Source organism: Herpailurus yagouaroundi, unplaced genomic scaffold, assembly GCF_014898765.1.
Source record: "Herpailurus yagouaroundi ecotype Mexico unplaced genomic scaffold, PumYag 100, whole genome shotgun sequence".
In the NCBI taxonomy this organism is placed as follows: Eukaryota; Metazoa; Chordata; class Mammalia; order Carnivora; family Felidae; genus Herpailurus; species Herpailurus yagouaroundi.
This window is the reverse complement of record NW_024412391.1, coordinates 54,282,830-54,298,010: the sequence shown is the minus strand read 5'-3', so window position 1 is coordinate 54,298,010 and position 15,181 is coordinate 54,282,830. Positions and strand designations below refer to the sequence as shown.

The window sequence follows — 15,181 nt, the reverse complement described above, 5'->3', positions numbered from 1 at the left end:
ATTCTGTGAAATAAGTAGATTAATTCCAATTTACACAGTAAGAAATTAAAACAGAGAGATAAAATATCTAATGTCAGTGCAAGGGCACAATTTAAGATTTTCTGACCCAACATGGGCATTTTCTTCATAGATTGTTTATGGCTACCCTCAGTTTAATTGTCAAGAATGGCTTAAAACTTGGAAAATAAAATCTCACTTCAATACCATTAAAATCACATTGTTAGAAAATTGTATACTGTTTTCAGAGAATTAGGAGTTGAAGAGTGAGTCAAACTCTCCTTCTAAACATGACTTAACTATATTTGTTCAGTTTTTAATGACTGAATGTTTCATTTAGACCAAAGAACCACCAATTCCAGGCCCTGGGTAAAATCCAGACCTCGAAGTCTCCTATTATTCCAAGAGTACATTTCCAAATATTTTATTTCCTTAATTTGTCTCATGTGCTAGTTTTGTCCCAGGCAGGTCTCATTCAACTCCAAGTTCAAACAAGAGCCTTCAGTCTCACAATCTCTCATCTCTCCTCCAATTTGTTTTGGCTGATCGCCTCCCACTGTGACCACACTATTTCTCTCACTTGCACAGTTGATGCCATATGTCACTGCTGTTTGCAAGGGAATACTTGAAAGGGTAGGTTCATTTGAAAGGGAGCAGGGCTAAAGGACAGAACTCACAAGGAGTAACTCCGCAATCCTGACATTCCATTACTGACTCCCTTAATGTGGAGTGATAACATAAAACCCCTGCACATCACAAGACCCTAAGTAAGTATTGTGGTCCTTCCTTCCTATCCATATAAAATTTGTGTCACTCTGTAACAAGGCTGCCAAAACACTGATCTGATTTTTCACCGGTGGAAGTTTAGGTTTATGAATAGTAGAACTCATGTATGTCTTTGTTCTACAATAGTAAAAGCATCCCAGAAACTCTAGCCTAAAGTCTTGGTATCATACCTTAAGAGGACTATTTCTGCCTGGAGAACTGCTGGAGAGGTGAAGGGCCTCAATGACATTCCAAGAGAAATAACAAGGGGGCATACTAACGCTGGATAAGAGAAAACTGGCATTTGAAGAGTTATCTACAAATATCTCAAGGGCAGCACTAAATTCAGCAATCTTAGTGAGGCATCATTTTGCATTGTGTAATAGGGAGAACCACATTTTGGTGATTATTAGGAATCAGGTAGCAGCTCAACATGAGGAAAATTAGGTTTAAACATAAGAAGTGGGTAAAAAAAAAAAAAAAAGAATGGGTAGCACTCCAAGTGAACTAGTTTCTCGTCCCTTGGAAAGCTTCAAGCAGGAGAGCAGCAGTCTGAGAGACTGTGGTTGAGAGTACATGCTGAGCCACTGTGCCTGAGTTTGCAATCTTGGACCCACTGTTCTTTAGTTTCCTTTCAGTGTCAATGGAATAATAATACCATGTATCTTACATAGGTTTATGATAATTACTTTATACACGAAACACTGAGATGAATTTGTAGCACAAACTAAATGTTCAACAAATGTTTGTAAATACTTTTGAAATGCCAGAACCGAGGAAAAATATGGTGCAAATGGGGAAGAAAACAAAACAAAACAAAAAAAACCCCAAACATACACAGGACCGAAAAACTGCACTGAGTGTTGTAACAGACCTGCAAGTTCCCTTTAAGACTCTCTATGGTCTGCTCTCCCTATTATCTTTATTCAAGGGCAAAGTATTACAGGGTAGACAATGCTCTAAAAGTATACAAATCAGAAGCCAGGAAACATGAAGTAGTGTACCATGGTACAACCAGCGTGCCATGGCGTATTCATGGGCTATGACTGCATTTGTCAGTTTAAATCAGTTTCACAGACACTTAACAAGCCGATCAGTTGAAATTATTGCATGTGGCCATTTCAAGCATTAAAACTGATACAAAAAAGTTACATTCACTTGTTAAGTTTAAGTTACTCATTACAACTTGTGAAAACATGAAAACATGTCTAAAAGACATTGCGCCTCCATGTTTTTATTACTATTCAATAAAATACAGAAAATATCATAGTGTTTGTCATCAAGCTTCACGAAGACCCCAACATCACTTCCAGATAATGTGTGCTGATTAAAGATAATGATTTTCTACATGTCTCATGATGTTAAAATATATTAGAGGTACTAGATTCAATGCTCTTTTTAAATCTTATTTTTTTTTAAAATCCTTCATTAAATCCCAATATATAAATTGGCATTAGGCCAAGTGACATAAGTTTGGTTAGATACCTTCCTTCAAAGGAAATTCATAGTTTTAAAATTGTGTGAAAACCATCTTGTAGTGATCTTTCATGGTATCAGCTGTGACTTCCTGTTGGGCAGAAAGAACTAACCTCGATGGATGGAAATGGTCCAAAATGCAAGTTTCTTCTTCTGTTATTATGACTCAGTAGTAGTCAATTCCAAACAAGTATATATCTATGTATAACTGAGGATCACTTTTTAAGTAAGTTACTGTGCTTAACTAAATGTAATATTTATAAACAAAAATTGATGCATCCCGGGTACTTACAGTGTTGTTTTTTTGTTTTTTTTTCTGCTCTGAAGTCTGGATCCCAGACAATATTTAGCAGTATCACTGAGCTGCTATTGAGCAGTACTCACATACATCATTGGAAATTTTGCAGTTTTTAAGAAAGCAGAGCATCTTATCTGTGTTAGTCTTGGGTTGGATATATTTTACAGTTGCTTTTCTTGTTTTTTAATAAATTCTGTTTTTAAACTACCCTGAAAAAATTTTGTTTAGACACTGAAATTTTGTTTTTATCACAAATGTTCCTCTTTCCCCCACCAATATGGAAAGTGTAAATGGGAGGATTAAGATGACTTTGAAACCTGAATGTATTATCATCAAAATAGTTTGGGAGCTTATAGTAAAGTGAAAGAACACTGAAACTTGAGTCAGAATAATTTACTCTTAAAGTACTTTAGACAATTTAAGTAGCCCCATTGGATCTATTTTCCCAAAGGTAAAAAGGGTGATAATGTCCCTATTATCAATCTGTTATAAACAAAGAGAAAAATGAAGAATTATATACTGTAGAAGGTTGGTGATATGAGTTGTATCTATGTGAATTTTTAATGATTCCTTTAGTCTTAATACTATAATTCTGGATTCAAAAAGGAGCTACCAAACAGAAGCCATGCTAAACAATTTCCAGTAAAAACACATGACATGAAACAGTTCTCCTTTAATCATTTTCTCCCTGAATACCCACTGACAATTGGCTAGCTGTGATGCGGGCATTTATTTATAAATACATTCAGGCAAAGAGTGTAATGACTGGAGAGCTGCAACGTGGCTGAAAAAGCTTATTTAATCGTTTTAACAGTCATCCAGGGTTTATTGGTGAATTTATTTGATTAACTGCAGAAGTCTGTTAAGATAAATGTAAATAAAATCTAATGGAACCAGTCAAAGCCAAAAAAAAAAAAAAGTGAATGAAAGGCAAATAACACATCATTTGCAAAAGGGAAGGCATACAAATTAATTCCTAGATACATATCTCACATTGTGATTAGCAAAATACTTTAATACTCAACATGAAACCACAGGGATGATGAGAAACAACAACAACAAAAAAAACCCACTTAGCAGGTATTGATGAATATAAACTTAGATACAAATGTACATTGAATGTAGTTGCAAAACTGAAAATAATAAAGCTAAAGTCACAATATTGGCATGGTTATATTAGATATTGTCACTCAGGAAACTGGATGGGCTGGCAGATGCAGTCAAAATCTATCACCAAAACATTAACACTCTTTTTTTTTTTTTTAACGTTTATTTATTTTTGAGACAGAGAGAGACAGAGCATGAACGGGGGAGGGTCACAGAGAGAGGGAGACACAGAATCCGAAACAGGCTCCAGGCTCTGAGCTGTCAGCACAGAGCCCGACGCGGGGCTCGAACCCACGGACCGTGAGATCATGACCAGAGCCGAAGTCGGACGCTTAACCGACTGAGCCACCCAGGAGCCCCTTAACACTCTTATTGGTCACAATATTCCTGGTGCTTTGGGGTAGAGATCAATAAATTCTGTGAGAATGGTGAAGACTGTGGGTTATTCAATTAGACTCAGAAGCAACTTAGATAGGTCTTCTACGCAAACTTTTAGTATTTATTCCTCACCTAAACAGTACCCATCAATCCTCCCAGATGAAGTATAAAGGAGGAAAGGCAACATTATGTGACCAGCATCTTCAACTCTGCCAAGGAACATTTGTTATTCTTTCTTAACAGGACTGTTTCCCCTGGTGGGCACTAGAACAGGCATATAGGCAAATTTGTGAGGAAGAGCAGTTGAGGGAAACTTTCTAGGACTGCTTAGAGGGGGCAGATTTTCTATTGTTAAAGAAAATTTGAAAAAAAGAAAGAAAAGTCTCTATCATTAACTTCAGTTTAACTATTCCTGAGAAACAGTCAAGCTGCTTGACTTTTTCTAGAGATACAGAATAGTCTGAAGTTCTGTGTACAGTAAGGGCATACCATAAGGCAGAGAAGGGTATCCGACTAGTGATTACAGAAAAATAAATTCCATGTTATTTCTCTGTTCATTGTATACAGTGTTTGAAAATACCAAAATCAATCACATGGTGTTCCAATAAGTTCCAAAAAGATAATCTATTATGACCAAAGGATCGTAAAGGTCAGGGATGACACTTACATGGGCCCCTTGTGCTTTGGAACATACGCTAAATCATAGCTTGGTCAGCTGATTAATTGGTAATTTTTTTGCTGAGTTGACAAGAAATCTAAAATTAGAACTCAAAAGGGTTTCTAATATTCTGATTAAAAATACTTTTAAAATCTAAAGAAAAAAAATCCCAATGTTTTGAAGATAAATAGAACAGGTTTCTCGTGGAGGATAAAATTTGGTAGAGAACTGGTGTTTTCAAAGCTACAGGGCTGGATGCCATTTCAAGATTCTAATTTCTTTTCTTCTTTCTCTGTCAAACAGGCAAACAGCTCTACATGGAGTCCTTACAGGAAAGACATGAGAAAGGATGGAAAAGAGGAAGGAACCAGAAGTCTTTGTGGGCATTTTCCCCCAATTTTTAAGCTCTTAGGAGAACCTAGAGGATTTCCAGGAAACCAAAGTTTCCTGAGTTTCATGGACATAAATTTCTAACCACAAAGGGAAAAGGATTATCCTACACTGGGAAGATATGCCCCAAGAGTATGAATAAGAGATGGAGGGAACCACAATTTGTTCTTGAGCAGTTCCTCTGTGAAGCTGACCAAATCTTAAAAAAAAATAATATGGATGAATGGATGAATGAATGAATGAATGAAGAGCTGTGTTATTCATTTAAGCACACACACCTGGAAGGTTTGCAGAAGAGTCTGCCAAGCATATATGGTAAACAAAAGAGAACAAGTGAACTTGAAGAGCCTATCAACTTTCTACAATAGTCATCAGAAAAGTAAACCACAGGAATCAAAGACCATTGTCTATATCTAGAATGACCAACATGTCCCAGGTTACCTAGGACTTCTGCAGTTTTAGCACATAAAGTTCTGTCTAGGAAAACTCTCAGTTCTTGGCAAACCAAGACATGTGTAATGCCCTAAGCCTCCCTCCCTGCTACACACAATGTGTAAGTATATGGAACAAGTATAAAATGGGTATTTCAAGGAGAACTAAACTTTCCACTAGTTCTAAGGAATGGGAATTGAGAGTCAGAATTCAAAAAGAGATATAGAAAATAAAGTTTTATTTTTACATCAAAGCTTATGAAATAAAGGGACATCTATAATATTTGAATACCATCATAAAACTAAAGAACATCAACAGAATTTTCCAGGTAAAAATTAGTAGCCTCAAATCCTACACTGAGCTAAATCATTGGGTACAACCACCAAACAGTTTCACTTTTGCAAAATTCAGAAAACACAACAGCATTCTTGAAAGAGGTGCTTAAAGGATTATTAGTTGATCTAGAGGTGAATCAAAGGGAAAACTCAAGAAGTAGAAAACTGTATAATAAGAAATCACATGTAAGCCCAAAAAAACAATTAAAATTAAATCTAAACAATGTTTGTAAAAATATTAGTACAGTTAATTGTTAAAGGTCACACACACACACACACACACACACACACACACACACACACACAGTAATATTAGTCATAAAAAGAACAGGATCTTGCTATATGTGACAATATGGATGGACCTAGCTAAGTGAAATAAATCAGACAGGGAGAGACAAATGCCATATGATTTTACTTATATGTGTAATCTTAAAAACAAAACAAAAAACAACCAACTAACAAAAACACAGACTCCTAAATACAGACAACTAATGGTTGCTGAGGAGAGGGGCGGGGGTGGTAGGAGAATGGGAAAAATGGGTGAAGACGAGTGGGAAATATGGGATCCCAATTATGGAATGAATAATTCATGGGGATAAAAGGTACAGCACACAGAATGAAGTCAATGGTATTGTAATAGTGTTGTTGGTGACAAATAGTAGCTACATTTGTGATGAGCAGAGCATAATATAGACAGTTGTCCAATCACCATATAGTACACTTGAAACTAATGTAACACTGTAAGTCAACTATGCTTCAGTAATATTTATACTTCAAACAATCTTCATCATTTATGTCTATACAGTAAAACCTTGGTTTGCAAGCGTAATTCATTCTGGAAACACATTTGCAATCCAAAGCACTTGTATATCAAAGAGGATTTTAAGAACTATTGACTGAGTTGTGATCATGTGACATTCGGCATCATGTACTACTTGTACTGCAAGACATCACTCATTTATCAAATTAAAATTTATTGGAAACATTTGCTTGTCTTGCGGAAAACTCACAGAACAAGTTACTCACAATCCCAGTTTTTAATGTACTTACAAATTGCATATTCAAAGACAGGGAATAAAGATTAAAACATTCTCCACTTTTAAATTTACCTAAAAAAGGTTAAATTGAGTTGTTAATGTGTTTGATTTTATAATAATATGTAGAATAAAGTGTCTAGAGATTGTCATAGATTTTTTAAATGAAAGAAAAAGAAAGCAAAGGACAAAATAAGAGACATAGGAAGGTAGTATAAAGAGAATGTATAAAACAATTACTAAAGTAGGTCTAGTCATATTGCTTATGATGATTAATGTTAATAAGTTCAACCACTTAAATTATGAAATTTCCCATTTGCAGTTTAAAAAATAATTTATCATATGTGTTATAGATAAGACAGATGCCTAACTACAAAGATGGCTTTGGACATCCAATACTTCTGTCTCCTGAAACCCCACTGTTGCATCATAAAGACAGTATTTTAGGGGCACCTGGGTGGCTCAGTTGGTTGAGCATCCAATTTCAGCTCAGGTCATGCCCGTGGTTCATGAGTTCGAACCCTGCATGGGGCTCAGTGCTGACAACTTAGAGCCTAGGGCCTGCTTCAGACTCTGTGTCTCCCTCTCTCTCTGCCCCTCACTTGCTTGCTTGCTCTCTCTCTCCTTCAAAAATAAATAAAAACATTTAAAAAAAAGACACGATTTTAGTAGACGTAAGTCCAAAGGATGGAGAAAATAGGAATAGAAATAATAGAAACAGGACTTTACGGCCTGGAAAGCATATAAGTGAGTGCTTTGTCCTAGAGTTCAGTATAGAATCTTCAAAAGACTCAGGAATTAATGTCCACAGGTAGCTTTTGGAGAGAGGGAGGCGGTTGGGAAATTGAAGGTTGGATGAGAACAGACGTCTGTCTAGATTCCCTCTCCCACTCTGCCCTGTGTCTGCCTGTCCCTTGCCCTATGGGATGTCTAAGGGCCCACTCTCTGGAAACTTGAAAGAGAGGATCTCTGGACTGAGGGACATCAAGAAAATTTAGGGCAGGTGTGCTATAACAACAACAACAACAACAACAACAACAACAACAGCAACAACAACCCAGGGAGACCAGAGGAACACCTGCAACCTGCCCAGTGAGAACTTTCATGGAAAATCTAATCACACCAAGAGAAGAGTAAAGAGACTGACACAAAGGGAGTCCCAGCAAATGGTCTGGTCTAGCAATCTTTCTATGAATCTCGGGATCAATAGGCATCATACGCACACAGAGCTTATAACAAGATTTGCAGGCTCTTCACTCTTAAAAACAGTAAAGAAACCAGAATTCTCAAGCATTTTAGGAAAGCCTCTAATATGAAAAATAAGAGATCAAACAAAGAGAAAACAACAACAATTTGGAATAAAAGAGAAAGAAAAAGAACATATGAGTAATCTACAGGAGATACTGAATCTGAGACCTGAGTATACAAATAATATATTATTCAAAGAAATGCAAATTACATCCACAAAGACATATAATTTTAATATGTTTTATGAAGGTTATGAACAATAATGATTCCTGTTATTTAAGGTATGAAATATATTGTCAAAACAATGTAGGAAAGAAATCTGCTTTAGTAAAGAGATCTAAAAGCTTTTGTACATGTTTGCCCAGAGAACACAATTCTAGAAAATGATCTTAAGTAAATAATTTTACATGCACATGTTGACATATATATAAACAGTTAATCTGAAAATATCCATAAGAGCAAAAAGTGAGAAACATTCTGTATGTGCATGAGAAAGTGAATGGTTTACATATAAGGTGAATCATTCATATAAGAAATTGCTGTAGTCATTAGAAATCATATCATGTAATAATAAATTAAGGACTTTGGAAATTCAAGCAATGATGTTAAATTAAAATTGTTTATGTGCTACAATCTCAATTTTGAAGAAAAAAGTATGGGTATGTGTACATCTGTTTATATATATATTAATAATTCATAAATGCTAAGGAATAAAAAAGACTGAAATTTATATCAAAATTTGAGTTGTGTTTATTTTTGAGTTATGGGATTATAGGTGGAATTTATTTTCTCTTCTATACTTTTCATTCATGTTCTACTAATTTGCAAAATCAGAAATAGTACTATTCCAAATAGGAAGTAGAAATCCTCTTCCATGGAATTGGCAAGTGACAAATATGGAATAAATAGTTCTCTGAGGCATTTGATTGCTATTATAGACTTAGTCTTCCTACTGGCAGAAAAAGCCCAAAATAACCAATAAAACTTGTTCACACAACTGTGCTGACAATGATATTAATGCCTAGAACAACACAGCAGTTAACTAAGGGAAAACCATGCTGGGTTCAACTCGATGAGAACCAGAGGAGAGTAAAAGCAAATGGAAAAAGATGAAATTGACAGGGAAAGTGAACGCTAAATGCAAGCTCCCAGCCTGGGTGGGCAGTTTGGGTGGGAAAGTAACCTCTCCAGAGTTTGGGTTCACTGACCACAAGTGGAACAAGGATTGGCAGAGAGGCCAGATTGAAGCAAGTAGCTATAAAAGTGTTCTGCCCTGTGAGTACCACCCTGAAACATAATTAACCACCCGAACAAAGGAAAACAGTGCCCAGGGTTTCTCCATTCAGGAAGCAAATCTAAGGAGCAGGAACTGGAGCCATGTGCCAACACTTCCCCAAGATCAGAGGCCAAGAAAATAGTATAATATCTGAAAAACAAATCTGGTCAGCTTCTCATAAGACTTTCTAACTCAACTATTTTGAATTGGCAGTATATTTCTAAGGATCTAAGTATTGATTTTATCCTAAAACTATGAGACTTTATGAGGTTATTTTTACATGGTAACAGACTTTGCTAAGGTATATGAGCTATTACTTCTGACACCGGAGTCAATCTACCTGGATTGTGGGAATATTCCTGCTACTTACTTTTCATTAATTCATTTGAGCATTAACCCATCCAGCTATTCAGCCACTGTTCTATATATACAGATATATATATATATATATATATATATATATATATATATATAAAAATATATAAATGTATACATTCTATATATATTTATTATGCCTAGGCATTAAATACTATATAAAGATATACAAGTCACGCATTCTTCTCCAAATCTAGTGGAAGGAGGAAGATATTAATATATAAAAGCAACAAAAGGGCTTTATTAGTCAGGATAGGATAGGCTATGTTGCATTAACTTAAAAGAACCACCTTGATGGTTCAGTAGCTGCATAATCAAGGTTTATTTATCAATCATAAAAGTCTAAGAGAGAAAGAAGTTCTCAGAAACAAAGCTCCACCAAACCATGACTCAAGAATACAGGATGCTTTCAAAACATGGCCTCCAAACTTGTCAAAGGAGAAAAATAGAAGAGGCACATTCACTTTTAGGTATCTCGGATTAGAAGTGATGTATTGCCTTTTACAGTTTCATTCATCAGAACTCAGTAACTATTTTTAGGTTGGTTTCTCTGAGAAGCAGATCCTAAGCCAACGATTTAAATCCAAGTTATTTATTTAGGATTCGATCTCCCCCCAAATCAGTAACGGATGAGAGGAAGAAGAAAGCCAAGTATGAGTGCACTTGAGTCATTTATGATGGGCTGTGCCACTGGATGTGGTAACATAAAAAGAGATGTGAAAGTCATGGGCATTCCACATCTTGCAGGTGAGGCAGCACTAGTGCCCAAAGCAAATGTCTGAAGTTCGAAGTGTCAGCCGTTAGCAGCAAGGTATGTCAAAGCTGCAGCATGCACACACAGACTAGTTAAAGAGAGCCGAGGGAATGAGCAGGGCAAAAACAATGTCTACTTCAGGTTGCAACAAAACTCAAGGAAAGCCAGAAAATATTGTATTCCTGTGTACCAATGAAGAGGAAACTTCATGGTAAACACATGCATGGATTTTGTCATAATATTTAAGATGTGTCATATAAACAGAGAGGAATCCTATGATAACTTGGTTGCAATGAGCCTGACAATGGACGGTTGGCTCTTATTATCTTTCTAGCCACTGAGATTGATGATTATTGACCCAAGAATAAACGGATTCTTAAGGTGTACAATGTGATGATTTAATTACACATACATTGTGAAATGATTACCACTATCAAGTACATTAATACATCTATAACCTCACATACTCACCTTCATGTATGTGAATATCTACTCTCCTAACAAATTTCAAGTATAGAGTATTATGAACTCCAGTCATCACATTGAATATTGGGTTCCCAAAACTTACTCAATTTACAACTGAACATTTGTACCCTTTCACCAACCCTCTCCATTTCCCCTACTCTTAACTCCTGGCAACGACCTTTCCACTTTCTGGCTTTATGAGTTCAACTTTTTAGGCTCCACATGTAAGTGAGATTATGTAGTATTTATATTCTTGTGTCTGCCTTATTTCACTTAGCATAATGTTTTCCAGCTTCATCCATGTTGTCATAAATGGCAGAATATGTTTCTCTTTTATGGGTGAATAATATTCCACTGTATATATACACCACACTTTCATCTCTTAATGGATACACAGATTAATGCCATACCTTGGCTACTGCAAATAATGATCCAATAAACATTAGGGGGCAGACATATTTTCAACATACTCATTTCATTCCTTTTAGATATATACTCAGAAGTGGGATTGCTTTTTCAGAACCTTCATACTGTTGAAGAACCTTCACAATAGCTATGCAGATTTACATTCCACCAACAAGGTAAAAGAGTTCTCTTTTCTCCACACTCTCACCAAAACTTAATATCTTCTCACTTTTTGATAAAAGACATCCTAACAGGTGTGAAGTGATATCTCATTGTGGTTTTGGTTTGCAATTCCTGAATGACTAGTGGTATTGAGCACTTTTTCATATATATGTATGTCTTCTTTGGGAAAAATATCTATTCAGGTCCTTCGCCCAATTTTTAATCATGTTATTTGTGTTTTTGCTATTGAGTTTTATGAGCTTCTTATATATTTTAGATACTAACCCCTTGTTAGATATGTGGAATGAAGATATTTTCTCCCACTCCATAGGTTGTCTTTTCATTTTGTTTATCATTTCCTAGGCTGAACAGAGTTTTTTATTGATGTAGTCTCATTTATTTTTGCATTTGTTCCCTGTGTTTTGGTAAAATATCCAAAAAAATCATTGCCAGTACCAATGTCAAGAGCTTTTCCTCTATATTTTCTTGCAGGTGTTCTACAATTTCAGTTCTTACATTTACCTTTTGTAACACGTTGTGAGTTTATAGTTTTGTGTATTATGTAAGATAAAGGTCCAATATCCTCCTTGTGCATATGCATATTGAATTTTTCAAACACCATTTCTTGAAGAGACTATCCTTTTCTTATTGTCTGTTCTAGCTGCCTTTATCAAAGAATAGTTTAGAGTATATTCATGGACTTACTTCTGGGATCTCAATTATCTTCATAAATCTGGTACCAATAAATTATTGTTATCTTAAGAATATTCCCACAGATATCCGTTAGATTTATGACTCAATAAACATTTGTGTTTAACTAATAATTAACAATCATTTGTTCAACTCTAATAGCATTCTAGACTCCAAAATCCACCTAAATATATAAGACTCTCACTCTCATGGTGATTTCAGAAATAATGGTCCTATTGTACTTGGATCTCTCATCTCTAATTACTTATCTGCAAAAAAAAAAAAAAAATCACCGTACACATTGAAATGCTTTATTTCATTATATTAAAATGGAAAGTTTACACATGGAGACTGCACAGTACCCTGTACATATGCTACACTATTTGTCCTTAAGTCTAGGGATTTCCTTTCCTTGGCATGAATTATAGGAGAGGTGCCTAACACCCAGACTGAGTGAGTTATTCTAGCTTATGGTGGTGTTGGAGAGAAAAGTGCATAAACCAGAGGATGTCATTAGACCAGTGACAATGGAGGAGAAAATATCCAGCGCTGACAGCCCACTCACTTGCAAGCTGATTGGTGTCAACATGCTGAGCAGTACAGACAGAAAGGCTTAGGAAGGAGTTTGCTGCATCTGGTGAGAAAGGAAGTGTAACAGCAAAAAGAGAACACAATATTTTACGTCTGTGTTGGCTCCACCTAGGAAAAGCAGACACAATGAATCTACAGTATGTATGGAGAAGAACTAACCACACGTATTAATACAGTCTTTGTGCCTCAGCTGTAAAACAGGTTCTGGGCTTGTAGTTAAAGTGGCTGCACAGATGGGGCCTTTTCCCCTTTCTTTGCAATATTCCATATTCTAATTATGACTTGCACTGCTTCTGGCACAAAAACAAGGCCACTGATGTGGCCCCAAGAGTAGGCATGATAAAAAGCCAGGCCCACGAACTCATGTGACTGCTCTTTTCCACTTCCTTTCTCCTCCCTGGGTTAATTCCGTCTGGGTTTTTTTTGTTTTTTTTTTTTTTTTTTTTTTTTTTTTTTTTTTTTTTGTGCTGACAGCATTTGGAATTCTTCAAGCTGTCTCTGGTTGCTTTTCACTCACTGAAGAAAGAAGATCTAGTCTTCAGAAGTAACTCTATACTTACTGGCAGGAGAGACAGCAGAGACTGATTAACAATGTGGTACAAAAATCCTGCAAGCATATAAAGTACCAATAACTGATTAGAGTAAAAAGGAACTTGTAAGGGCTAATGGAATTGTACAGTATTCTACATAAATTCCAAGTGCAGAATTTACATCATGTATGACAGGTTTCTTCACTTCACACAGTAGTACTTAATTGTGGCCCTAAATGTTACATTATCCATTTTAGTCCATAAAGGAATAACACCATAAAATTAATAAATATCACTAAGCAAGAAGTTCCAAATCATTATTCTATTTCTGTCTTTGCTAGTAGAGCCCTGTTAGTTTTCTATTTTATTTAAACTGGGTGTTTAGCTATTGAGTATTTGAGAATGCATTGAATTTCACCTTAACATTTCATTAAACATTTATAAAGAATGAATATTCTTAAAAATTAGTATCATGTAAGCTGTATAGCTTAAATATAGGAAAGACTCCTTCACAATTAGTACTCGTGTTTTAGCTCCTTGAATATACTAAGAGAATTCTCAGGTAGAGTCTTCTATTTCACTGCAATCTTTTTGAAACATTTAAAATCATTTTTTTCCAAAAAAGAGGTTAGAGTGGGAGAGAGAGCCAAAGCATAAGAGACTCTTAAAAACTGAGAACAACCTGAGGGTTGATGGGGGGTGGGAGGGAGGGGAGGGGAGGTGATGGGTATTGAAGAGGGCATCTTTTGGGATGAGCACTGGGTGTTGTATGGAAACTAATTTGACAATAAATTTCATAAAATAAAATAAAATCAGTTTTTTCCTTTTTGTATCTTGTTGTCATTCTTCCCTTCCCCCACCCCCCACTACCCCACCCCGCCCCCCACACAAATATCTCAATACCGCCTTTGGCATGGTTGGTAATCAGAAACATCATTATATGCATTTATTCGTTCGTATGCATTCAACAAATATTTACTGAATGCCCAGAACTATAGTAGTTAACACAAGAGAATGAAGTCTATTACTCTATAAAAAGGAAATAGGTAATAGATGAAATAAAAAAGTAAAATATATAGTAAGCTAGATACTGAAAGGTATTACAGACAAAAATAAAAAGAGAATGGAATTTTAATTATGGTGGCCAGGAAATGCTTCACTGAGGCTATTTGCACTACAATCAAGAAAGGAAGCTAGTCCTGTGTATTTACGCTAGAAACTGGAGAGGATTCTGGAGAGGAAATGAGCGCAAGAGTTTTGAAGGCAGATTATGCGTCAGAGTGTGAGAAGAAGAGCAGAGCAGCCAGTATCACCAGAATGGAGCAACCAGCAAAGATGACCAAAGAGATAGAGACAGGACCAGATTATGCAGATCAATGTAAACACTGTGGATTTTACTCCAGGTGAGATGAGAAGCCATTGGACTATTTATGTGGAAGAGTGACAAGTTTGAATGTATGCTGTGTAAGTCAGCTATATTGATAATAAACTATTAGGGTAACACAGAGAATACGAGCTAGAAGGATATTATAATTATTCATTCAAGAAACAATGACTTAGACTAAATTGTCAGAAGTAAAGGGAATGCAAAATGTTTGCATTGTAGATGTATTTTAGAGATAGAGTGAGCAGTAGTTTGTGATGGACTGAAAGCAGCTTATAAAAGAAAGAGAGAGAAATTGACTCCAGAGATTTGGGCCTTGAGCAAATGGAAGTGTGGAGTTACAACTCCTGATACGGAGAAGGTTCTGTGAGGAGCAGGTCGGTGGGAAGGGTAAGAGTGTGATTTAGGAATTGCTAAGTTTGAGGAGCCTA

General features: G+C 35.9%; 1 long non-coding RNA gene across 1 annotated transcript in view; it reads right to left on the bottom strand.

Annotated features, from left to right (window-relative positions):
- LOC121028673 (uncharacterized) overlaps positions 1–15,181 on the bottom strand; it is a 132,387-nt gene that overhangs the window by 110,209 nt on the left and 6,997 nt on the right. The window lies entirely within an intron of this gene.